Below are 27,874 nucleotides of genomic sequence, written 5' to 3'. Positions count from 1 at the left end.
ACTCAGCGAGCAGATATTTCATCAATTTTGTCAGGGATGTGGGGAAAATAAAAATGAAGTTTGAAGATTTCATTCAGAAGGAAGTAAGCTGTGTATGCCTATGAATGCATCTTTTCTTGAATCTTCCCTGCTTCTTGTGCATTTCTTTTCTTGGAATGGATTTAGTAATATTTGGGGATTTTACACTTCTACCATATATTTAAAATAGAGTTTTGATTTCTCAATTTCAAAGCACATGCATAGTGTATAGTTTGAAAAACCATTTCTGTAGCTTAGATAGAATTTTGTTAATGGTGATGTCTTAAGTTCATGTTGAGTGAAAACCATAACACAGTATGTTGTATAACTGAAGCAAGGATTATTTTATGTCTAGTTATAAGATTTAAAAAATATAATGTATACTGGGTGCTAAAATTCCTCAAAAGAAATCACTTTTGCCTAAGAAGAATGTTTTCCTTTCTTTTTTAAAAACTGGGTAAAAGTGGGGGAAGAAATGGAGGAAGGAAGGCAAAAACACCATGCTTCATGCAAAATATATATTAAGTCTGTGAATGGATTCTCTACAAAAGAAATACTTTATTCCACCTTTAAACACTTTTTAGGTGAGTTATTGAAAACTCTTCTTAGAATCCAGTCTATGCCATGACTATGTTTAGCTTTACTGGAAATTGCTAAGGAATTCTATACCTAAAATAAATATGTTCAATATTTCACTTTCTTTGCAGTATTTCTTGAACTACTGTTATGTTTTAGGCATTGTTTCATTCTTAATGTATTCTCCTATGCAATAGGGGTAATAACAACTGTCTCCCAAAACTGTATTTCACTTATGAGGAAAAAGTTTTGTCCTTATAGTTTGTGTGTGTGCGTGTGTGTGTGTATTAAAAACATATTTCATTACCTCCACTCCCCTTTCATGCATTTTTAGATCTTCATTGAACAAACAACAGCAGCAAAACATTCTGTGTTAGGAATGTTTAGTCAGAGCTCCAGATACAAAATGCAACTGTATGCCCAATTTTGAGTATATGCATTTTCTCACAAGCAGTTCATGGTTTTACTCAAATTTTTAAAATGTTAGATACTGTGGGGGATGAGAGGGGAGGATGGGAGGAGAAGAGAAGCAGAAAAGGTAACTATTAGGTACTGGGCTTAACACATGGGTGATGAAATAATAGGTACAACAACCCCTGTGACATGTGTTTACTTATGTAACAAACTGCGATGGTTAATATTCAGGGTCAAATTGACTGGATTAAAGGATGCAAAGCATCATTCCTGGGAGTGTCTGTGAGGGTGTTGCCAAAGGAGATTAACATTAGAGTCAGTGGAATGGGAGAGGCAGACCCACCTCAATCTGGGTGGGCACCATCTAATCAGCTGCCAGCACAGCTAGAATAAAGCAGGCAGAAGAAGATGAAAAGAGCAGACTTGATTTTCTTCCAGAAAGTCATCTTTCTCCATTGCTGGATACGTTCCGCCCTTGAACATTGGACTCCAAGTTCTTCAGCATTGGACTGTTGGGCTTACATCAGTGGTTTGCCAGGGGCTCTCAGGCCTTTGGCCACAGACTGAAGGCTGCACTGTCAGCATCCCTAATTTTGAGGTTTGGGGACTAAAATTGGCTCCCTTGCTCCTCAGCTTGCAGACAGCCTATTGTGGCACTTCATCTTATGATCGTGTGAGTCAATACTCCTAATTAATTCCCCTTCATATATACATCTATCCTATTAGTCCTGTCCCTCTAGAGAACCGTAATACACAAACCTTCACATGTGGCCCCAAAATGAAAATAAAAGTTAAAAATATAAAAAATTTTAAAATGCTTTGTGATTCATAAAAGTTAAGAATGAATGATGTAGATCTGATATAGACGTGTTTTTCCAAACAAAATCGGTTTTCTGCCATGATACACAGCAAGATACAGATTTTTCACTGTGATCCGCTATGTGAGTGGGTACACCCACCCACCCACATACACACACACACACACACACACACACACACACGAAGCAGAAGTTTCACAAAACAATCCTAACATGTTGCAGTGCAGTCTGATAAATTTCTATTGTAAATGTTAAGAAAAAGAGCTAACTCCATCCTGTACAGTTTTGCATCTCAATCCCTATAACTCCCAATACTCTATCACAATTAGGAGAAGCCTGGTAGGCAACACAGAAATCTCATATATATCATGGCATTCCTGACACCACCACATTCTTGTAGATTACACTGTCAATCATAATATGCATCTAGGGCAAGAAACCTATTCCTTACTGTGGCTTTGTTGATGAGCTGAGTCCAGTATAACTATTTATGAGCCTCAGAGGCCAAGTGGAGGCTGAGATACAGGAGACTGAGGATTTAATTGGGTCAAACGTGGTATACCTCATTAAATCCCATTCTCTCTCTTTACATTTTAACATATTCTAGGGAGAAGGCAGCCTACCTTCTTCATGGTCTGGGTATCATAATTATTATTTTTAATTAAGAGAAGTTAAGGCTAATCTCCCTTGAGTTTCCAGTTACAATGTAGTTGGTGTGTCGCCATCTGTCAGAGAGCAGCATGAGCCTTGGAGGAGCAGCCAGCAGCTTCCTGGTGGGACTGCAGCAGCTCCGAGAACAAATGCTGAAAACACAACTTTCTACCTTCCTTTGATATGTTAGTGTACCAATATGTGATTTATTTTTGTTTTATCCTTTACCATTTGTTATTCTTTTCATCGATGAATTCAATTTGGCAGAAACCCAAGTGTACAAATAAACCTTTCTAATGAGGAAACGTAGATATTTAATATTAAATCTACTTCTACTACTCCAAATTATTTGCTATGCCTCAGTGCCTGAGCTAAGGGCTTTATGTTTGTGAACACCATCAGGAGGAATATTAGTGATATGGTTTGGCTGTGTCCCCATGCAAATCTCATCTTGAAATGGAGCTCCCATAATCCCCATGTGTCATGGTAGGGACCCTGTGGGAGGTAATTGAATCATGGGGGCAGGTTTGGCTCATGCTGTTCTCGTGAAAGTGAGTAAGTCCCACGAGATCTGATGGTTTTAAAAAAGGGCAATTCCCCGGCACACACTCTCTTGCCTGCTGCCATGTAAGATGTACCTTTGCTCCTCCTTTTCACCTTCCACCATGATTGTGAGGGCTCCGCAGCCATGATGAACTGTGAGTCCATTAAACTTCTTTTTCTTTATAAATTACCCAGTCTCAGATATTTCTTCATATCAGTATGAAAATGGACTAATACAATCAGTATTCATAAAGTCTTATTTTTCACGCTTCACCCTTTGTAGGCACCATGTCCTGGTCTCTGCACAGGGAATTCCCTGTGAATGTCTCTGGAAGGCCCTAGAGAATGTCTCCTGTGTGCACAGAAGCAAATAAATTGCTGCAGGTATGCCTACTACTCTGCTTCAGTGATATTATCTTTCCCATGGGCTAACCTCCCGTTTTCTGGTTGTCCTTCCAAGTATTACAAGCTCTATAGGCAGGTGTGGAAGAAGACACTGCAAAGGCAGTAGAAATCACTTCAGTCCCTGCTGAAGGAGTGTTCCCCCTCCCACTACTTTCCTTGCGGTGTGTCCAAAAGGAGTGTTCTTTGTACCTCACTGTGTAAAAAATTAGTAGAATCTTCGTTTTGAGTTTTATTTAGAATCCTGTCTCCCCTGGGTCCTCTGTGAGAGAGAGTGTGTGTGTGTGTGTGTGTGTGTGTCTGTGTGTGTGTATGTGTACCTAGAGTGGGTTAAGGGCATACTCTAGACAAAGCCACTACACTCCACCCGGGCCAACACCGCTCTGTCAACACGCTCCTTACTGAGGCGCTCATCTTTCTCTTCCCTTTTCTCAGGTAGCTTGAGTTAGTTCTCTTCGTAGGCATGACTCACTGACTCTACTGAACATAGCCATCTGTAGAACTCCCAACACTCTTTCAGATTATAGGGTGTTTTCTAACCACCAGTAAGCCTCTTATTTGAGGTTTTCCACAAGGGACTCTGCAGTCGTGACATAAAGGACATGTCTCTCTCAGATCTGTCTTCTTCCCCAGGTTGTCAAATGTTTCTGAGTACCTCTCAGACTCAAGCCAGGCTCTCATTTCATGGATATTTTCTCATGTAATCTTCTGAATCATCTTGTGATTTGGATATTTTATCCTCATTTTAAGGTTGGGAAAACTGAGTCCCATAAGTTTCAAGTGATTTATCCAAGGAAAATTCACACGTAAGTGTTAAGATGTGAATTGAGGTTTGCCTCCAAACCCAAATGGGCTTTAAATATAATGCCCCATTTAATAAAACTGAAAAATAGTATGTGTTTCTGGAATCATATAAGCAAACAAGCACTATTTTCTTTATTTCTTAAATGTCATTCGCCTATTTAACTTCTGGGTGCTTAGGGGAATATTTTCTTCAAGACTCATTGGTAACTCATGATAGAAAAGAATATGCTAACTTTCTAAATTATATTTGCTGTTTCCCCTAACTGGCTCTGTGACTTTGCCCCTTCCCTTAACAGCTGTACTTCTTGGCATTCTATTCATACTCCAAGGAATCTCAAATCTATATCCTCTGCTAAGATCTCCCTTCTGAGCTCAAGACCAAAATTTCTAGATACCTAATAGGCATATTCATGTGGAGACACAGATGTGCATCAAATTTAATATGTTGAGGGCTGTGCTTACTATCTCTTCTATTTGCAATATGTTGCCTCCCATAGTACCAGATTTGATTAATGTCACCAATCACTTAACTACAAAATGTAACCATGATCCAAATATCTCTAATCCTTCTTTTCCCTCAGCTTTCACTTCCAATCAGTCTCCACATTGTGGTGTTTTTCAAATATGTCTCCCTTTCTTTATATTCATGATTACTGCCTTAGTTTCAGTCTCTGATTCCTTACTCCTTGCAATTTCTTTTCCAAATTGGCATTTATAATAAAGCAAATCTAGTTATACCCATTCTCTCATTATGTCCACTTAAAGTTCTCAAAGGGTTCAATCCTACCCATTAATGTGAGTTTTGGAAATGTGGAGCTTTTTGTTGTCATAGTGATGGGAGACTCTACTGACATTTAATGGGCAGGGCTGATACAAGTTTCACAGTGCATGGACAATTCCACATGAGGAGGAATTGTGCCAATGGTGCAGGACTGTAGAAAACCCCACTGAACACTGAGTAGGTGGAAAGCAGACATATCATTATCTAACACTGAACCTTCATTCTATTTTACATGAAAACATTAAATTGCACCCTGTACCTGAATTTTCCAGAAGGTTTGTAACTGAGAGAAATAGAGAAAATCAAACTTTGTTGGTCTGGAACTTGGCCAAAAAGAGTTCACCATTTAGGCAAATTGTATCCATACAATCATGCAGGCAGTACTGTGGAGTGACCAATGCAGCACACCTGTATCAGTATGCCTTTGCAACGGTTACATTCATGAGTTTGGGTAGAGGGAAGAGCTTCTTACTATTTAATTTTTTATTGTAACTGTGCAGGAGGATTTATATATTGAAATACATATCTTTTTGTTATAAATTATCATCCCTCATTTGTCTTCTCATTACTGTTGTGAGCACTATTTTGTTTTTTGGTTTTTTGTTTTGTTTTGTTTTAATTATCTGTGTTGATAGATTATATTATCAATGAGTCTAAATTGAGAATATTAAGGAAAGTGTTACAATTTTTCTTTAATTGAAATTGTTGAGTGGCTAGGGTTTAAAACTATTTACTCAATGTTGAATCGAATGTATCATGACATTAGTGGCCATCAACATGTGGTCCTTATTTACCTCCTTCACCCCTTCATATGAACACCCTGAGTTTCTGCTCAGATGCAGATATTTTTTTCTTTTTTTTCTTTTTCCTTTGAGACAGGGTCTCCCAGTCTGTCGCCCAGACTGGAGTGCAGTGGTGCAATCTTGCTCACTGCAGCCTCAACCACCTAGGCTCAAGCCATCCTCTCACCTCAGACTTCCAAGTAACTAGGACTACAGGCACACACCATTATGCCTGAATAGTTTCTGTTTTTTGGAGAGACAGGGGGTTTCACCACATTGCCCAGGCTGTTCTGGAAATCCTGGGTTCCAGTGATCCAACCACCTCAGCCTCCAGAAGTGCTGGGATTACAGGAATGAGCCACTGCACAGAGCCCAGAAACAGATTTTCATTCAGCCTGTTCTTTTTATCTGGAATAGCATTACTGTTTCAAATATATATAAATATATATGTATATATATTTATATAAATAGAGTTGTATGTAAACATTATTAAAATTATATATTACTAAAATTAATATATCTAATATATTAAATATATATTACATATTTAAGAATTTAAATATGATTAAAAGCATATATACCTTTAATAAGATTGTGTTATATACATAGCTTTAATAAGACATAAGTATATATATACTAAGATTGTAAGTATACATACATACTCTTAATAAAATTATAAGTATATATACACTTTTAATAAGATTTTTAGTATATAAACATACTTTTAATAAGATTATAAGAATATACGTACACTAGTCTGCAATCTTATAAGTGTATATATATATATATATACACACACATATACACACACACACTAGTCCCCAATCTTATTAAAACACTCTTTTTGAAAGAAAATATATTTATATGTGTATGTGTCTTATATGTCTCATACGCTTACTGTTCTCTTTGGCCTATGGCTCTGTCTGGTATTCGGCTATTCCACATTCATTTTTCTTCCTAATGACAGCATGATTCCTCCTTGGATAAAATTTATTGGGATTACAGTAGGGAGCCTGGTACTTCCCTAGCTGAATAAGTAGAGGGTCCAATATAGTTCTACTGAAAATCACTATCTTGAAGTCCTGAGCTGAAGAAAAAATAAACAAACACAAATCCAAAAATAATTACAGTTCATGCAATTCACCCTCATTCTCTGAACAAAATATGTCTATTATGAGATCCTTCCTCCCTTGAGTTCTTCCTTCCTAGTCCTTCAGCATTGTCTTGCCTTTTACTCACTTTAAGCTTGTTCTTCAACTTTCTGCTGCTTCTATGAGCACTCATATCCTTCCCAAATTTTTATTTGATTGGTATCTACTCAGAAGTTATTGATTAATGAAGCCACACTTGGCATCTGCCACTGACAAAGAAACATAACCAATACATGTAGATTTAATGGTTTTTAATGCATGTGTGAAACGATGGAAAATCAGTCCAAGTATTATTCTCTTAAATGTGAGTATCCTGAAGCTCACTGAGAATAACTTGCATCTTCCCTTCACTCACTCTATTCCCAGCACAGTAGACATCCTGCTATTTCTTAACACACCAATTTTATATCTAACTCAAGGCACTTGCTTTAGGTGTTTCCTCTTCCTGGGAATCTTTTCACCTGGATCTTCTCATACTTTTATTCACTTCCATGGCTACAATATACAGTTGTGGGGTTTAGGCACTACACAAAGGCACTTGACAGTTAAGTCAAACGCAGGATGAAATGCAGCCCAAATGTTGGGCACTGACAAATGAACCCCAGGGCAGATCTACATCACAAAAAAGAAGGGACACCTTTGCCAACACACTTAAATGTACCACACGTGCTGATGGAACTATTAACTTTTGTTTATTATCTTCTCAAAATACTTCCAGAGACCTTGCCTGACAGCCACTCTATCTAAAATTGCCTATGCTCCCATGACAAACCCTTATTTTTATTATTGTTCAAATTACATATTACTTCTTAACCTTATAGGTATTTGTTTGTTGTTTACTATGTAAAATGTAAAATCCATTTAACCAGGGACCTTCTCCATATTGTTCACTGCCATAACCCCAGGACTTAGAACAGTACCTTTCACAGAGTTGAAGCTTAGTAAATATTTTTTGAATTGAATGAGTCATGTGGAATTAGGCATTTAGGATTAGAGCCCAAGTTACTAGATACCCAATTTACCTCATCAAGCTTGATGAATAATTTCAGCAGTAATTAACATATACAATTTTACAATAAGTACAAACTAGAGTTCACATCAATTGTATATGTATGATAAATTTAAATAATATAATACTTTAGGGTTTTTTTTTTTAAATAACTTTCTTCATAAGTGCCCATCTACCACCACAAGCAAAGCAAAATCTGCAATGTGCAAGGTTTCCTAATGAAGCTCTGGGTAAGCATGCCTTTGCTTCTCTAACTCTCTGAAGTTGTAAATCAGGGGACCAAACCAACATATTGTGCCAGAAAGGAAACTCCTAAGAACTTCAGCACTCAATACAGTTTGGAATGTTCAGACTAAAATACACTAAACTCTTGTCTTGCTTATGACATATTCCAACACACACAAAGAAGACTGTAGTAAAAAGTCTATTAATAATTATATTTCATAAGTTGTTTTATCCCATGAAGATGTTTTATCCCTCTTCTTTTCAACAATTGTAACTTTCACTTGTGCCGCCTTTCCTAACGTCTGATGGTCTGCACTTTGGTTCAGCATTCTGTTAGCAATTTGGGGTTTGCCTCATTCCTGCATCTTTAGCAATTAACCTCAACATATTTTGGCAATTAGGAAATTTTGATTCTTCTAGTATATAAGGCATACTATATAAATAAAAATTCCATCTCTGCTCAAAGTAGTGACTCAAAATAACTTATTCCTATGAGCCCAGGTCTTGGGCTGAAACTGTCTTTGAAATCAACAAAGCAACAATTTCTCTTGTAAAAGTTTCTGAATTCAAGAGAATAAGGAAGACAAAATTATGTCCATTTAAAAAAATAATGCAGATGTCTTATTCTGTTTTTGAAGGGGAAATACTTGAAAGAAGAAAACTATTACTAAGAATTGCAAATTAACATATTTATACAGAAAAAGCCAAGCTAAGCAAATGAGAATGTTTCTTCCTATTAAAAGAAAAATATTTTCTCTAAATGCTTTGTAATTGAAGAATCAAGGCATAACGTCTATTACTTCTTAATACATCACTCAAAATACATCTCAGAGTAGAACACTTAGCTAAGAGGTCTTGATCTTTTTCTCCCTTAATCATACCACATACTTGGTTTTATATTATTTTATTCTAGAAGTAACTAGAATATCAGTGAAGTCATTAAAAGGTCAATAATAAGACTTTCAAAATAACATGGACAGTTAGCTTTACATATTTGCGTATTTTAAGAATTATTCATCAGATAAATTCCATCTGGTTCAAGTTTCAAGACCAGACATTCGTTTATGTAATTTATGCAGGGATATGTGACCAGCAATAATAGACATTCAAACTAAAATTCAAAAGTATGGAATTATTCAAAAGCCCCCCTCCCATTAAATATCTATGTACTTGCTGACTGCTCTTAACAGCTTTACCTTGTCTATTAGCAGCATTAAAGCAAGTGAGCTAAAAGGCCTTTTATTCAGCGATGTTTTTGCAGATTAATTAATGCTACTTTTCTCAGCATAGGTAATAAAATGTGGCTATTTTACATGTAGTATTTTGCAGCCTAAAACTTTGTTTTTACACATCATCATTAACCTGCTTTTCTTTGGTTGGTATCATGCAGTTGGTTGCAAATGTTAATTAGATATGTTAATCGTGTGTGTCAATCTATAACAATAAGCAAGCAGAGAAACATTTCTTTAAAAAGTTTATTATTATTATTTGAGCTCTCCCCTAACCCCTACTTCTGTATTTCAATTCTAATTATCTCAAAAGGTTGTTTTCTAGAAAATTTCACATTTGGCTATCTCCCCAAACCTCATAACAATGTTACTCCCTCTGGCTTATTTAGCCAATCATGACGTGTAAAGACACACAGCCTAGATGTGCAGCTAGAAGGTTATCATAAGAGGTGTGGAATAGGAAGTAGAAAGAAGCCTCTAGAAAACCTGAACACTTCTCTAAACTCTAAGTACTTTTTTTGCTTATTTCATAGCATAGTATACACGATCTGTGTTACAAATTTTGCAGTTGGCTGGCTTTGCAGAGAGGTTTGTACCTCTTTGAACTCGTCAGTTAAAGAAGATTTGCTAACACCTTTTTGGCAACCGGCAGCCTTTACCTGTGTTTTCTATTCCAGTTAATGTTTTTTCGCTCCCACACTTGTTTCAGGTTTAAAACTTGAGCTATTTTAGGTTTTTCCTTCTCCTTTATTCTCTATTTTCAAACGCTGGGCACATCCTTTAAAATTGATGACTAACTGATTAAGTACTTGATTTTCCAGCACCTAGCAGGTGTGAGATGTCTGGTACTTACTGGGGGCAATTAAAACGTTGAGATTTTCCTTCTTCAAGAGGCCAGACACGGTGGCTCATGCTTGTCATTCAGGCACTTTGAGAGGCTGAAGTCAGGGATCACTTGAGGCCAGTAATTTGAAAACAGTCTGGGTAAAAAAGCGAGACCCTCTTTCTGCAAATAGTAAAATAAATAATTTTTTAAAAAAAAACAATAGCCGGGTGTGGTGGTGCATTCCTGTAGTCCCAGCTACTCCAGAGACTGAGGTGGCAGGGTTGCTTGAGCCCAGGAGTTTGAGGCTGCAGTGAGCTATGCACCCATTCCACTACAGTACAACCCAGGTGACAGAGAAAGCCCATGTCTCCACAGAATGAAACAAACAAAAAAAACCCCCACACACACAAGAGTTTCTTTCCTGCCAGAGGATCTTACTCAGTGACTCCCCACTTAAATCCAAATCTTTCAACCTAATTCTCAGGTGATCAGTTTTCAGTCTGGCCCCAGTCTAGTCTGTCTTCAATGCTATACTCCACCACCCAGTAACACCTCCAAACTCCTAAAGTCCAGTTACACCGATCTATTCAAAATCTCCAAGTGAGTATCTCTGTTTATTTTTGCCCCATCACTTATTGATAAGTGATTCTAAAAACATTTATTAGGACCTAATACATATTAAGCATAGTGCTCATAGTGCTTGGGATATAAAGATAAGTCAGACATGGTCTCTGTCCTTACAAATTCCATTTCATTGGTAAAAGCAGACCAATAAACTAAAAATCCCAGAGTAGTAAAAGAGTAGAGGGTATATGAATAGAGTTTAAGAGAAAGAAATTCAACCTTCAGTCCTTCCTACCAAAATGTTGCCTACTTTTCAAGTCCAGATTGAAAGCTTATGACACTATGAAACTGTAAAATGACAAAAATACTACCTGTCCGTCTTTATTCTCTGCTTAGTGAGCTTCAGTCTTTTTATAACATTAACTATTGCCTGAAATTGTTTAATACATTTTTTATTGTGTGCTTTGTCCATAGAGGGTAGAATTTCTAAGGGCAGAAATTCTATATTTACATGTTTATTTATTCCTGTGTTCAATGAGTACTTACTAATTTCCTATCATATATTCCTCATGTTATGTCCAACACCTGCACCAATAATAGTTCTTGACTCATAATAGGTTTGCAGTAAACGTTTGGCAAATGGATGAATATATAAGTAAATGAAACTTCCCAGATGCATTACAATCTCTCTCTCCTCTGTTCTCCCATTGATCTTTGTTTTTCTTCTCCAAGCTTCTTTTTGGTGTTGTATTTTATTTAAATTTGCACAAGTATGTCACACCACTAAATTATGAGTCCTAGAGGAAAGGGAGCATGGCATCCATATTTGTATTCCCACACATTGTCTAGCTAATTGTAGATACTTTAACAATTGAAATGAACGGCCAGGCATGGGAAACAGAAATTTAGACCTATTTATTTATGGAGCAAAGTTAGTCTATTTCTTACATTTGAGTGTCTATATTTTCCTAACTGGAATCCCTCAGGCATTGCCACTGAGCCCTTTGTGCCTTGTGCAAATATGACTATACAAATTAGTTTAGATGAAGTCTTTCCTGAAGCAAGTCCAACACATAAAATTCAGAATTAATTGAAGAGAGAAAATTTAATGAGTTTTTAAAAGATTTACTCTACAAGATGATTCACTATGAATTGTAGACTTTCTTTTTTTAAAAAATGTAAGTTGTTCCTCTAGTATAATCAAAATAAGTATTAATCTACAACAATGAAAAGGTTATAATTTTTACACAGATTTTAAGAACACATAATTGTTTAAAATAAGTGTGTATGCAAACTCTTCTCCTTCAATCTCAGTCCCCTCAAGGATCTTCATTGGGAAAAAAAAAAAATCAGGGGCCATAAACTATCATCAAAATGTCCAGTATAGTAGAAAGAAGCAAACTATTTTTTGCCAATGTATTAACAAGCAAGCGTGGGTGTTTGGTATTGTTTGGGGATTTCTGCACTGGTCCTCTATCCACTTTTCATGCATCCTTCCTACTGTGTAGATATCAGAAGACTGAACAAAGAGGCTTTTAATAGTGAAGGAAATATGAAGGTCCTCTTTATTTAAGGGAAGTGAAATTAGTCTAAGTCCCCAGCGTCATGTCTTCTCTCCTTTTGGCCTTGCCATGGCTGGTCCAGATCTTCAGCGGTATAGGACAGGCAAGAAGGCGGTGGCCCCAGTTCCAAATGAGAGAGATTACTAGCATTTACTGGACACGACTTTTATGCTGGGATCCATGCTAGTCCTTGCATGGACACCATCTCATTTAATCCTTAAAATAATTTAATGCAAGAAACACATCAGACACAGAGAAACAGAGGCATGCAATGAACAAAGGAAACTAAGACATAAAAAGGAGAAAGAAAATGACTATTCATAGCAGCAGAAGAGGAATGTACACTACCAGAAACAAGTCTTATTAAAAAATTTAAATTATTTCCTTTTTTTTTTTGAAACAGGGTCTTTCTTTGTCACCCAAACTAGAGTTCAGTGACATGATCATCACTCACTGTAGCCTCCAATTCCTGGGTTCAAGTAATGCTTTTGACTCAGCCTTCCAAGCAGCTGCTAACTAAAAACAAAAAATTAAGAGACAGGGTCTTGCTATGTTGTCCAGCGCAGGTCTTGACTCCTGATTCAAAGGATCCTCCAACCCTACCTCTATAGTGTTTGAGATTTACAGAAGTAAGCCACTGCACCTACAAACTTAAAGCTTAAAGATAACAGAACTTAACTGAACTAGCATCTAAATGTACTACAGGTATGTTCTACCATGCCCAGCTAACTAAAAACAAAAAATTAAGAGACAGGGTCTTGCTATGTTGTCCAGGCTGGTCTTGAACTCCTGGCTTCAAAGGATCCTCCTACCCTGACCTCTTATAGTGTTGAGATTACAGATGTAAGCCACTGCACCTGACAAAAATTAAAGCTTAAAGATAAACAGAACTTAACTGATTAGCATCTAAATGCTTGGCATTCTTCAGCAAACCTGACAAAAACAAGCAATAGGGAAAGGATTCTGTTTTTAATAAATGGTGCTGGGAAAACTGGCTAGCCATATGCAGAAAACTGAAATTGGATCCCTCCCTTACACCTTATAAAAAATTAACTCAAGATAGATTAAAAACTTAGATGTAAAATTCAAAATCATAAGAATCCTAGAACAAAACCTAGGCAATACCTTTCAGGACATAGGCATGGGCAAGGATTTCATTATGAAAAGGCCAAAAGCAATTGCAACAGAAGCTACAATTAAAAAATGTGATCTGATTAAACTAAAGAGCTTCTGCACAGAAAAAGAAACTATCATCAGAGTGAACCAGCAACCTACTGAATGGGAGAAAAATTTTACAATCTATCCATCTGACAAAGGTCTAATATTCAGAATTTACAAGGAACTTAAATAAATGTACAAGAAAAAACAAACAACTCCATCAAAAAATGGGCAAAGGACACGAACAGACACTTCTCAAAAGAAGACATTTATGCTGTCAACAAACATGAAAAAAGCTCAACATGACTGATCATTAGAGAAATGCAAATCAAAACCACAGTGAGATATCATCCCATGCCAATCACAATGGTGATTATTACAAAGTGAAGAAACAACAGATGCTGGTGAGGCTGTGGAGAAATGGGAAACGTCTTACACTGTTGATAGGTTAAATGGTAAATTAGTCCAACCATTGTGGAGAAAGTGTGGTGATTCCTCAAGGAGCCAGAAATACCATTTGACCCAGCAATCAATCCCATTACTGGGTATATACCCAAAGGAATACAAATCATTCTACTATAAAGATACATGCACACGTATGTTTATTGCAGCACTATTTACAATAGCAAAGACATGGAACCAACCCACATATCTATCAATGAGAGGCTGGATAAAGAAAATGTGGTACATATACACCATGGAATAGAATGTAGCCATAAAGAAGTATGAGATCATGTCCATTGTGGGGACATGGATGAAGCTGGAAGCCATCATCCTCAGCAGACTAACACAGGAACAGAAAACCAAACCCCTCATGTTCTCACTCATAAGCAGGAGCTGAACAATGAGAACACATGGACACAGGGAGGGACAACACACACTGGGCCCTGTCGGGGGGTGGTGAGGAGGGAGAGCATCAGGACAAATGGCTAATGCATACGGTGCTTAAAATCTAGATGATGGTATTTTGAGATTTATTCATTTGGCTTGTATCAGAGTTCTTTTTATTGCTAAGTAGTATTCCACTGTGTGGACACAACCCAACTTGTTTATCCATTCACTTGATGAACATTTGGTTGCTTTGACTTTTAAACTATTGAAAAACGAGCTACTTTGAACATTCCTGTACATGTCTTTACATGAACATATACTTTAATTTCCTTGGAAAAATGCCTACAAATGAGAGGACTATCACATAGTCCATGGATGTTTAACTTTATAGGAAGCTGCTAAACTGTTTTGTGATGTGGTTGTACCAATTTATATTTCCATAGACTGTGGACTAGAGTTTCAGTTCCTCTACATTATGTTAACAGCTCTTGTAGTCATTGTTTCCAATTTTGGCCATTCTGGTAAGTATATAATTGTGATTTTTCTTTATATTTTCATGACTAATGATGTTGAGCATCTCTTTCATGTTCCTGTTTGTCATCTATTTAGTACCTTCTTCGGTATCTGTTCTAAATTTTTGTCCATTTTTTAATTGGGTTGTTAGCTTATTACTGGGTTTTAGAGCTCTGGATATACTCTTTATTTTTAAATAAACACAAGAAAATGAAAAAGAAAAAAAAATCTAGATGATGGGTTAATAGATGCAGAAAACCACCATGGCGCATGCATGCCTATGTAACAAACCTGCACATTCTGCATATGTATCTCTAAACTTAAAGTAAAATAAAAATAAAAATAAAAATTGAAATTAAAAAATAAATGCTTGGCATTGTACTGAGCATTTCAAATACAAAATAGAAAAAGCAAACAAGCAATTTGTTTGTAGTAAGATGGATGAAGATTTGAGTTCCTACTCTCTAAAAAAAAAGAAAAAATCTAATGACCTCAGGCACATTGTTTAACATCAGATTCCATAGATTCAGATTTTTTTTTCTGTAATATTGATATGGCAATGTCCCCTCCAGAACTTGTTGCTAGAATAAAATAAAATAATAAAGTACGAATAATACAACTAAAAGAGTAACATATAGAAAATGCTGAACAAACTGGGCTGTTAGTAAACTTCTGGTAGATTATTATGTTGGAAAGATGCATAATGTTTTTAAATGACAAAGGCATCTCCTTTATAGAAATATTAGACTCACAATGCTATCAAACATAGGAAAAGTATAGAAACCTCTTCATTGGTTTTTACTTTATTGATATTGCTGGATCCTACAGAGGTAAAATATTAGAGGCACAACAAAGATACTAACTTAAACTTTCATATATCTTTACTTTTTACCAAGATTCTACCAAAATAAATAGCCCTGCCCTTTAATAAGTCATTAGACTTTAAGAATTCACAAGGAATCACGATTATTATTTAATGAATTCCTTTGCTTTTGGATAGGCACTGTACATATAAATTATATCCCTGAAGACATCACTTTCATGTAACTCTTAGTAAACATTGTCTATGACTATATCAGCAATAGGCCAAATGAAATGCAAAGGTTGTTTGCAGATTTTTGCACCAATACAACAGAAACTTTTGGAAGCTGGAAACTAGCAGTAAAAAAAATCCCTCTCCTGTCTAATAGGAATCATTTCTTCAGCACCCTCTGCCTAGTTTAATTTCCATGGGGATGTGGGGGTGGGGGCGGATTGAGATCTTAAAATGCTACCATGACTCAAATGCATTTAAAAAAATTATATCCAATTTATTTTTTAAGCAATACATGTTCCTAACAGTTTGAGCTAATCAAATGTATTTTGTACTTGGAGTAATGGCTATATAGGCTATTTTACTAGAATATGTTCAGCTCTGTTCCCTACAGAAATCTTGAGTACAAAATCTATCCCTCAGAATTTTTACAGATAACATCAGAAGATATTCAACAATCAAGAGCATTTCTTATTTATTGAGTCATATTTCAACAGTTACCTGCTAGTCTCCAGCCTCAGTGAAGGTCAAACAAATGGGTTTTAACTCAGAAAAAGGCAAAATCCTAAGGGAAGACTAAATATACGTGAATGGCTCCAGAACTTCGTGAAATATTTCCTAAACATTTGTTAATAAAAGAAACAGTTTAGAAGAGGAAGGTAATTATTGTAGTCAGTGTTTTTTATGGGCTACATTATCCTTTTTAATTCTCATATTAATCCTAGGAAGTAAGTTTTGTTCATCTTTTTTACAGAATGGGAAAACAGAGGATGAAAGAATTGACTGGTTTGTCCAACCCTCTACATATAAAGTATTAGAGATTTTGATGTTTGTGTGATTTTTCTTTTAAAAATATTCTACATAAAGAAATAGGATTGCTCATTACTAAATCTTGAGATTAGAAGAATTAACAAGCTAAATCTTATGTATTTCCATTTTTCTTTTTGTAGCATTTTGAAAAACTTGGACTAAATTTTCATGAGAGTATATGGGGCATAGGACACCCTGAATCTCCAGGACTTTAGTCACAAATAAGGTCTTAACTGGAAGTTAAATTTGGGATCTAGTTTCAACTCTACACTACTCTTGGTTAGAGAACCCTATGTGTAGAACTCTTGGTTGGTTAAACTAACAGATTAGTAAAAGAGGAGACTAATTTAGATGAGGAAGTGGTGAGGTATAGCATTTATGTGTTCAGAGCCCTTATCCAAAGAAACTCGGAGACCTAGAATCATATCTTTCTCTGCTAGTTATTGGTAATGAAGCCTAAGAAAAGTTACTTTGAGTCTATTTGTCTGTTTCCTCCTTTAGAAAATAAAGATGGCAATAAAGATGGAGCTTATGGCATTGTTGTGGCAATTAAATGAGAAAATTTATGTGTTTAAAGAGAGTACTTCACACACAGTGTGCACTTACTAAATACTAGCCGACATTACTCGATGGATTTGATTCTAAAACCTATTTCAATTCTGGGATTTTTGCAAGTCGAAACTGTATGCAATTCATTATGGTCGAGGATTCCAGAAGAAAGGCAATCTCGTAACTTTGAGGCTATAGTTGTATATGTCTCTCAATTAATCTCCCTGTTTTCAGTGGATGTCTTGGAAGGAGTGCTTGCAGGAAGAAGAAATAAATGGGAAGGTAGAGAGAGAAAAGGTTAGCAAACAAAGTGAAAAAAGCAGCTTTACCTGTATGTGAAGGTGATGATGTTTTCCTGTAACAAGGACTGATGGCAATCTAGGTATGAAAGTGAGTAACGGTGTGTTAGGTGACGATGTTACCAAAGAACACAAGTACCATGGAAAAAGACGTGTAGAGCTCTTTAGTGAACTTAGAATGACCTAGTTCTTTGAGAGAAAATTTAAAATACACTTTCTAAATGCTTTCAATTAAAAAAAAAAAAAAAACCTTAAAAATATATCATCAGAAACTTATCTGAGTTACGAAGAATAAAATGACAACTTTCCTTATATTCATTCTCTGGGTGAGGTCCTGCCAGTTGGATACTGACTCAGCACCCGAGTTTTCCCCTTCATACTTCACCAGTTGTAGTAATTTAATGATTGTTTTCTACATTTTTTTTTCAGAATAATGTAAATTCCTTCATGATAAGAACTATACCTGTCTTTTCCCCCATTAGTCAGAATCAATGGAGTTTTTATTTACTAACAACTTTCCCTAGAAGTGTGTCATGTTAAAAATAGCATCAGTTCTCAGTTATCTACCTTATGAAGAGGCACCACAGGCAGAATCAATAAAAGACCATAAAAATCAAGTTTCTGCTCATCTTTCCAAGCATGAGGTTAAGAATGTAAGCCCCAATTATAATAGCATTCCAGTGAAAAAATACAATTTACTTTACAGAAATCCACTTTGCAACATAGTTTCAGGTAAACTGAAGTGAAGATTCTGGCCATAATCTCTATCTTCTCAGCAGAGATATTTTTCTATTAGTAAATAAATATAGCTCTGTTGTGTTTGGCTTTGACCAGGTAACTCACGTTTTGATTCGAAACTTACCATAATAAAAGAGGCATTGATAATCTGGTTATTGATAGTTAAGAATTGACTGTATATTATCTATAATATCTGGGACATGGAGAGTCATTTTGACCTAACTTTTCATGAACCCTCACACCTGGTTTCTCAAAGTCACATCCCCAAAACATTTTTGAGTAGGAGAGGCATTGAAGTCTTGTATCCTCTTAAAACAACACAGTTACTATTAATATTAACACAGTTACCTCCACTATTACTGACCATGGGCTCTATGAGTGATAACACTGCCTAAAATATTAATAGTTCTTATAACACAATGATACACTCTACTATTGTTTTCCTAGACTATCTTAGTCCAGATAGGTCTATTATGCTATTAGGTCATTAATCATGTGGCACCACATATATAGAATTCAGTATTCAAAGGTAGTATCCCTAGCAATATTTTAGTTTTGGTTTTCTGCTCTCCACACAGAGGCTTTCTAATCTTTTCCTGGAACTATTTAGAAATGACCCTCAACTAAATTTAACTCAAAAACTCATTTATATCCAGGTGCAGCGGCTCACGCCGAAAATCACAGCACTTTGGGAGGCCGAGGCAGGTGGACCAGGGGTTTGAGACCAGCCTGGTCAACATGGTGAAACCCCATGTCTACTAAAAATACAAACATTAGCCGGGTGTGGTGGTGTGTGCCTGTAATTCCAGCTACTGGGGAGGCTTAGGTAGGAGAATCCTCTGAATCTGGGAGGCAGAGGTTGCAGTGAGCCAAGATTGCACCACTGCATTCCAGTCTGGGCAACAGAGTGAGACTCCATCTCAAAAACCAACAAACAAACATCCAAACAAACAAAAAACTCATTTACAGTTTATTTTGTCATAAATAAGCCTCACCGCATTTGTGTTAGTTTCCAAGGGCTGCTGTAAAAAAGTAGCACAGAGTTGGTTACTTAAAATAACAGTAATGTATTCTCTCAAAGTTCTGGAGGCCAGAAGTTCAAATCAAAGTGCTGGGAGAATTGCACTAACTTCCAAGTCTCTATGTGAGGACTTCTCCTTGCCTCCGCAAGTTTCTAGTAGTGCCAAACTTTCCTTGTGTTAACATAACTCCAGACTCTACCTTTGTCTTCAAATTGCCCTTTTCCCTATGTATTTCTCTTGTTCTTGCACTTCTTACTGGATTTAGGGCCCACCTAGTTAATCCAAGATGATCTCATCACAAGATTTTTACTTAATTATATCTATATAAAATCTTTTTCTAAGATGGTCACATTCATAGATCCCAGGAGTTAGGAAGTTGGACATAACTTTTTGGGGACCACAATTAGACCCACAGTAGCAATGATGAAGCAAATATATATGCATATTTACATAACTTCAGCAAACATCTCTGCATCAAGTCACCTGATAATAGTGAAGTGAGTGATGATTCAACTGACTTTTATTGGAAGGGAAGAGCAAGGGATGATTAAAGAGAGCAAACAAAACAAAACAAAACAGTAGCCACTGAAAAATGTCCTTTCTCACCAAAATTTACTGTTCCAATATTTTCTGGGCCATGTATGCATGCTGAAATGAAGAGATTTAAGTAAAATTAGATTATCTTTGGATATAATTCAAATATACTTAAAGCAATGAAGACTTTGGCTTCTTATAGATAGGTTAATCAGGAAATGAATAAAGAGTCTTCCAACAAATATGCTCAGTCTTGTGTTTTAAAATGATATGCTGGTCCAACCCGGTAGGAAATATGAAACCTTCCAAGGAGAGTATTTACAGTGCAGCTGGAATACAGTTTTATTCCACTTACTAATGCACATTAATAAAATCGCATATTTATTTTTCATCTATTGTAATGAATTTTGGTGTTTTTATGATATGGAATGTTTTTCCAGGAAAGAAGTCCATGTTTATAACATGGTATTTAAGAAATAAGTCAATTGGGCTGGGCGCGGTGGCTCAAGCCTGTAATCCCAGCACTTTGGGAGGCCGAGACAGGCGGATCGCGAGGTCATGAGATCGAGACCATCCTGGCTAATACGGTGAAACCCCGTCTCTACTAAAAAATACAAAAAACTAGCCGGGCGAGGTGGCGGGCGCCTGTAGTCCCAGCTACTTGGGAGGCTGAGGCAGGAGAATGGCGTAAACCCAGGAGGCGAGGCTTGCAGTGAGCTGAGATCCGGCCACTGCACTCCAGCCTGGGCGACAGAGCGAGACTCCGTCTCAAAAAAAAAAAAAAAAAAGAAAGAAATAAGTCAATTGTTATCCCAAAACCAATTAGATAATCAATTTTGAGGTACTTACGCTTCACTCTAATTAAAGTATCACATTTACTTGGAATCTTATTAAAACAAAATATAAAACTTTCCACTAATCAGAGCACATCACTTCTTAAATTTTTAGCACGTTTAATAGTCATTCTGCTGTTTCTAGAGCCTTCCATTATCTGAGCCAACACAATGTTCTCCTCTGATGTGCAACAAATGCCTTTGATTCCAGTTTTGGTGATCGTGTTGTTCACTCCCACACCAAGCCCCAGATCAGAAGTGTTTCGTCTGCCTGGAGAGAACATCCCCGTTCCCCATGTTTTCTGCTCCCAGAGCCCAGTGATTCTCCCGATACCAATTCACTCTTTGCTCCTCTGTGAAGCCTTTCTATCTTAACTCATCAATGAGGTTCCATTATTCTCCATTTTGATAGTGACTAAAACAAAACAAACAAAAACAAGCATATTGGTCATCTGCTTTATACAAGGGATAGCCCATAGCACACATATGGACAAGATTATTTAAGATTTTATCTTCTCAGCTAGATTAAATGCTCCTGAGAAGCTAGACGCATATCTTAAATTTCTACGTTTTCACACTGAACAGCACTGAATAAAAATAGTTCAATAAATACTGGCTATTTAATCCAAAATGGGTAAGTGGTTAATTGAACACGTTCAATTGAAAATTCAATTGTATATTCGGAAACCAAGAGCAAGGAGAGGGGAGGAATATTTTAGACAAAATTAATTGCTGCCTCCGATAGTTGTTGCATTCGAAGTTTTGCAGAAACTTAAACTAAGAATCATTATAAACTGTTTATGTTTTCCCTGTTTCCTGGGGAACTATTGACTATGAACCCTTGATGGTTTGTGTGTTCCTCTCAACCCAGAAATATAATTATTCTTAAACAAAGCACTGACCAATGGACAATGGTTATGACGAAAATTCTGGTGAAATAAGCTATGTTATCATGAAAACAGGGCTGAATTGACAGTTGTACTCGATTTTCCCTCTTTCTCTTTTTATCTAAATTTTGGAGAGCCAAGTAGGAATTTGGCTGTCCTATTAATTACTATATCCCTACACTTGAAGACAATTTATGACACACACTCATCTCTGACTCAGGGAGGAAAAAATGGAAGAAGATTCGTAGCAGGGGTGAAGGTTAATCATCTTTATCTACATGTATTTTGTACCATATTTTAAAAAATAAAATAATATGTATTCTGCCATGGGTCTTTATGATACTCTAATTGATAAATGAATAATCAAAGGTTAACAAAACAGAAATCTTACCATTATGGTGATCATAGTTTGGTAGGATCCAGTCTAAACTGCCAGTATTATTAGGCTAGGCTATAACAACTGCCTCTAACATGATTCCTGGTTTTCTCTTTTGCTTTCCCATAGCCTATTATCCATAAAGAAATTAGAAATATTTTTTTAAGAATCAAAATGGATAAAACCACTTTACCCCCTAAACCAACCAATGGTCTTGCCATTGCAGTGGTTTTTCATTCTAAAGTAGGTATCATGACCTAGGAGTTCCTATTGGATCCAGCTCCTGCCGATTTCCATCACTTCCTTCAGAGTCTCCACATTAGAAACAATAGAAGCAGAGTCACAGAGAAATTTGCACTCCAGGTAAAAAGACTAAAAAAAGCTAGCTTCCTGATGAATTCTATAATACCTAGATGTTTCAGAAAGGTATTTGTAAAATAAAACATATTAAATATATGTTTAAATAAAAACACTGAATTAAAAAATGAAGAGTGAGTTTAAGTTCACTCTGATGGCCATAGCCTATATATAGTTTTTTTCCCCAGAATTTGTAGGGGTGACAAACAAAAGTATTCTAAGGAACACATGGATAGAAGGAGGATTCTGGGTGCTTCTATACATATTCATTACACCCTCTAATTTATTACCATGTTTACCACCAAAATTTCAGAACAAATTATATTCTCTATCAGGTCCCAAGGGAGTTTTCAACTTCCTGGCTTGGCCAGGCACCAAAACAAAGCACGTTAAAGAGAGGAATCGCAGTGTTAGTCGTTAATATTTAAAGTGATGTAGAAGTTGGTGCTCCTTGAAATGCAGAGTGCTCACCCTTCCAATGAAAAATTAAATCCATTCTACTCATTCTGCGCTTGCAATCAGACACCCTGTGCAGACACATTTTCCCCTGAAGAAGCAATAAATAAACAAACATTAAAAAAATTATCTAACTGCGAATTCCCACTAGGATGATTCCTCCTACCATTCACTCCTCCAGGAGAAAAATAACAAAACAGACTTCTACCCAGTCCCATTTTCTGTTTCCACTTCAGTGAGATTAGACTGGGATACATTTAAAAAATGATGATATCCTAAAATGAGTTTTCCTTGAAAAATTATCATACCAATACTATTGTAGACATGTTTTTCATAGTACTAATTATATAAGATATCCTAGAAGAAAAACATACTTCTACAGTCAAAAAGTCTGCAAAATACTGCAAATGCAGACCCCTATTAGAATTTCACAAGGCATCTTAGCTTTAAAAAGGATCCAGAAAGTTCTGCATTATTCAGCCCTAGTCAATTTTGTTTAATATAGCATTCCAAACTTGGCTGAATATGTTACTCTTATTCATCTTATACTGATTGACAACTAAAGTACAAAGTGGGACACCCAATTAAAAACAAATTAAAAAGGGGCCATGTGGGCTAAAAGTTCACAGTAAATTATTAATCAATTGCTCTGAAGTTCAAAAATCCAGAATTTATAGTAAATGCCAGGCAATAGGTCATGGTACAGGCAAATATTTAAAATGTAGATTATTCTATTCCTGCCTTGAGGATTATATAATTCATATACCACAGGAAAACTAAAAGAGGTTTGATTTTAGTTAATTTGAAATGTATACATGCCCATTACTTAAAGGGAAGATACCATATGTATCTACAAGGAAAGTTTATTTACACCTTACCTTCCACATGCTATGGTCATAAATATAGCATTGCAGAGTCCATCGGAGGAAAGAGTCTAGCTGAAAGGCTAGAGTTATAGCACAGGAGGATCTATATTCACCCATTCATAATTAATAGATTTTTATAATTGCATTTTCTCTGCTTTAATGCCCTGCCTCTAGTTTACTTACCGAACTATAGTGTTCATTTGCTAAGTTAATACAGACATTTAAGGAGAGCTTTAAAGCTTTAGTTTTCAAGAGCTAAGGCAGGGGAGTAAATGGATGTCACACTCAGTGCACACACAGTGGTCTTATGGCATCCCTGACTTTCTAGCATACAAGTACCATGATCATGTGCTTCAAAAAGAAAGAAGGCTGCAAATGTTAAACTTCCAAATTTCAAGAGTGAATTGCTTTTTTTAAAATACAAAATTTCAGAGAACTTTGTAGATATCATTTCTTCATGGATGGAATCAATTTCTATTAATACATTATTACAAAGGTAGTAAGTGTAGGAAGTAAAGATTATTTGATTGTACAAATAAGATAAAAAGATTTTTAAAAATGCAGAGTTACATAAAGATGTTGATAAAAATGACCGGTAAAATGTGTTGCAAAAAGTTGCCTCAGGCAGCCAGTGTGGTGAGCAGTGACAGTTTATCTCCTATCCACATTTCAGAGACAGTCTCTCAGTTTTATATTTGCAATATCGTGGAATCACATCAGATTGTATGGGTAACTTTAAAAAGGTTTTGATTATGCTAAAATATTTCTGAACCACCGGTACTAATTATTTACAGATGACGAAAATGAAGCCAAGGAAAATGAAGTGTTTTTCCCAAGGACATAAGAGTAGCTTACGGGATTGGAGGGTGATTTTGTCATGGCATCTATCATTCTATTGATCATTGTCTGACTATATAAACCTTCATCATTTACATCAGCCGCTACAGAATCTTCCCTAATAACAGAACAAAAACTATAACTCTTATATCTCTTGAATTCCAAGCCTATGAGTTGTTTTCTACTACTTCCTACCTAAGCTATTGAGAGATTTCTCAGCAGTGACAAAGGAATTCTGTAAGGCATTAGTGAAGGCACACCATTTTCTCTAACTGCTTCTAGGTAAATGTCTATTGTCCCATAACAATGCATTTATAAAATAACTCCATTCCATAAAACATAGCCAAAACTCAATTCATTGTGGTCAGAAGTCAAAAATTGAAATAAAAAGTGTTGCTGTCTTCCTGGAATTCAGAAAGGTGGGGAGCTCTGCATTTAAAAAAAATAAAATAAAATAAAAACACAAAACAAAAAATATAGTTGTGCTGTCTACCAGAGATTTAATGTAATCCTACTTTTTCAACTAATTCCATGTAGGAAAAGCAAAGACCTTTGAAAGTTAACATGACATGAATTGAATAAGAAAGAGTGTTGCTCTTGGGCGTGGTGCCAAGATAGCCAACTAGATACAGGCAGGAAGAGCTTCTCCCAGCAGGAGACCAGACTATTGAGAAGACTTACACCCTGAACATATCCTCCTAAAGAAGTCATTGAGAGTGGATGAAGGGAGGATGCAGAGCCTGAGCTAAAAGGGAAGAAAGCTGGAAATTCTGCATAAAGTTGCCAAGCACTAGGAATCCTTTCTGGCCCTGAGTGGCTCCTGAGGAAGGGGTGAACGAAATAGGCATGGAGTGGCCCACTATCACCACAGACCTCCAAAATTCTAGCTGCAGGAGACTGGAAAACCCTCACATACATTTGAGCTGGCAGCGAGAACTTCCCAGATAGTTAGCAGAGACACAACTCCAGTCTGCGTGGAGCACAGAGGCTTTGACACAGGAACAGCTGCAGTGCACAGCCATTGGTTCCCGTACCCCAAAGATCGTCATATTCTTCTAGTTGGCTTTAGACTTTCTTGGCTGCTGGACCTGGACAGAGCAGGGCTGTCTTTACTGTAGAATGGGGCCAGTCTGATCTGAGTACTATCCTGTCTGCCAGCCTTTCCCAGCATCCCTGCCTGGTCACACATTCTTGTTGTGTGACCTTGACTGCCCAGCCAAGGTGCTTGCCAATGGCCACCATTGGCAGATCTTATCTAATAGCCAGAGAGCTTTGACAGGCATTCTCTTGCCACTGTAACCCCAACCTCAGCCTTCCCCTGCCAGCACACACTTGCCTGCAACTTTCCCCAGCCACTTTGCCAGTGCACATGCATGGGAGACATGCTGCAACCACACTGAAGCACTTTTGCCATCATCGCCCCATTGGAGTGTTGGTGCCAGTGGACTGGGAACACCTCAACCCCTGCAGTGCAGCGTATGCTTAATCTCAAGGGGCTGGAGAAAAAAAAAATACCACACACACATGGGCCTGGTTTCAGCCCCTCAGGGTTAGAGCACACAGCCCAGGAATGCTGAGCTGAGCCTTGGCTCCCTGAAATCATCCAGAAATGGAGCTAATTGACAAAGCTCAACTTATATGACAGTCAAACCATCAAGAGTATCAAAGCATATACAAGCAAAAAGTCCCATCTAAAGGACAGCAACTTCACACATTAAAGAAATATCATCCTACACAGACAAGAAAGAACCAGTGTAAGAACTCTGGCAACTCTAAATGCCACAGTGTCTTCTACCTCCAAACAACCGCACTAGCTCCCCAGCAATGATTCTTAACCAGACTGAAATGGTTGAAATGACAGTCATATAATTCAGAATCTGGATGCCAATGAAGATCATCAAGATTCAGGGAAAAGTTGAAACGAATCCAAGGAATCTAAGGAATCCCATAAAGTCATAGAACATCTGAAGACAAAATGACCATTTTAAGAGGGAACCAAACTAATCTTCTAGAGCTGTAAAACTCACTACAGGAATTTCATAACACACTTGGAAGTATTAACAGCAGAATAGACCAAGCTAAGCAAAGAAACTCAGAGCTGGAAGACTGGTTCTTTGAATCTTTGAATCAACTCAATCACACAAAAATATAGAGGCTAGGTGTGGTGGCTCATGCCTATAATCCCAGCAGTTTGGGAAGCTGAGGACGGTGGATTGCTTGAGATCAGGAGTTTGAGATCAGCCTGGGCAACAGGATGAGACCTCGTGTCTTTTAAAAATTAAAAAAAAAAAAAAAAAACCAAGCATCATGGTGTGAGCATTTAATCTCAGTTACTCAGGAGGCTGCGGTGGGAGGACTGCTTGAGTCTAAGAGATTGAGGCTTCAGTGAGCTATGATCATGCCACTGCACTCCAGCCTGGGTGAGTGAGACACACACACACACACGTTTTCCACATAGACCAAAAAAAAAAAAAAAGAGTGTTTTTTAAATGGGGATAAAAGCCTCTGGGAAATAGGGAATTATGTACAGAGACCAAATCTGTCACTCATTGGCATCCCAGAAAGGGAAGCAGAGGAAGTAAACAACTTGGAAAACATATTGAAGGATATTGTATACAAAAATTTCCCCATCCTCACTAAAGAGGCTGACATGAAAATTCAGGAAACTCAAAGAACTCCTGTGTGGTACTATACAAGACAGCTATCCCCAAAACACATAGTCATCAGATTCTCTGAGATCAACACGTAAGAAAAAATACTGAAGGAATTGAGTATTGAATTCCTAGACTGAAGAAAAGGGGCAGGTCACATACAGAGGGAACCCCATCAGGCTAACAGCAGAACATTCAGCAGAAACTTTAAAAGCCAGAAGAGATTGGGGGCCTATATTCAGCATCATGCATTAATGCATTAAAAATACATTTAAAATGCAATAAAAATAAACTTTGAAAAACACAAGAATTTTATATCTAATCAAACTAAGCTTCATAAGCAAAGGTGAAATAGAATGCTTTTCAGACTTTCACTAAGAGAGTTTGTTACCATCAGACCTGCCATACAAGAGGTCCTTAAGGGAATGCTAAACATGGAAATAAAAGACCATTACTTGACACCAAAAAAATACACTGAAGTACATAGTTGACTGACACTAAAAAGCAACTGTACAATCAAGTCTACAAAATAACCAGCTAACAACACAATGATGTGATAAAATCCTTAGATACCCATAATAACCTTAAATGTAAGTGGCACTTAAAAGGCATAGAGTGGCAAGGTGGATAAAGAAGCAAGACATAACTACATGCTATCTTCAGGAGACCCATCTCACATTCACTGACACCCAGAAGCTCAAAATAAAGGAGAAAGATCTATCAAACAAATGGAAAACAAAAAAGAGCAGGCATTGCTATTCTTATTTTA

At 36.8% G+C, this 27,874-nt stretch overlaps 1 protein-coding gene across 9 annotated transcripts in view; it reads right to left on the bottom strand.

Moving 5' to 3' along the window:
• LRRC4C (leucine rich repeat containing 4C) overlaps window positions 1-27,874 on the bottom strand; it is a 1,316,491-nt gene that overhangs the window by 1,178,403 nt on the left and 110,214 nt on the right. For 6 of the 9 annotated variants that reach the window (XM_050758334.1, XM_050758339.1, XM_050758344.1 and 3 more), the window contains exons 1-2: window positions 17,579-17,686; window positions 10,257-10,409 (exon numbers count right to left, since the gene is read on the bottom strand). The exons of 2 other annotated variants lie outside the window; for them this stretch is intronic. The gene's annotated coding sequence lies outside the window, so the exon portion shown is untranslated. Of the gene's footprint in view, window positions 1-10,256; window positions 10,410-17,578; window positions 17,687-27,874 lie in introns of those variants that run through there. One more of the 9 variants, XM_050758335.1, reaches the window with a different exon arrangement.

The sequence above is a fragment of the Macaca thibetana genome, chromosome 14 (assembly GCF_024542745.1).
Source record: "Macaca thibetana thibetana isolate TM-01 chromosome 14, ASM2454274v1, whole genome shotgun sequence".
In the NCBI taxonomy this organism is placed as follows: Eukaryota; Metazoa; Chordata; class Mammalia; order Primates; family Cercopithecidae; genus Macaca; species Macaca thibetana.
Note: the sequence above shows the minus strand (reverse complement) of the source record. Positions and strands in the feature narration are given on the sequence as shown.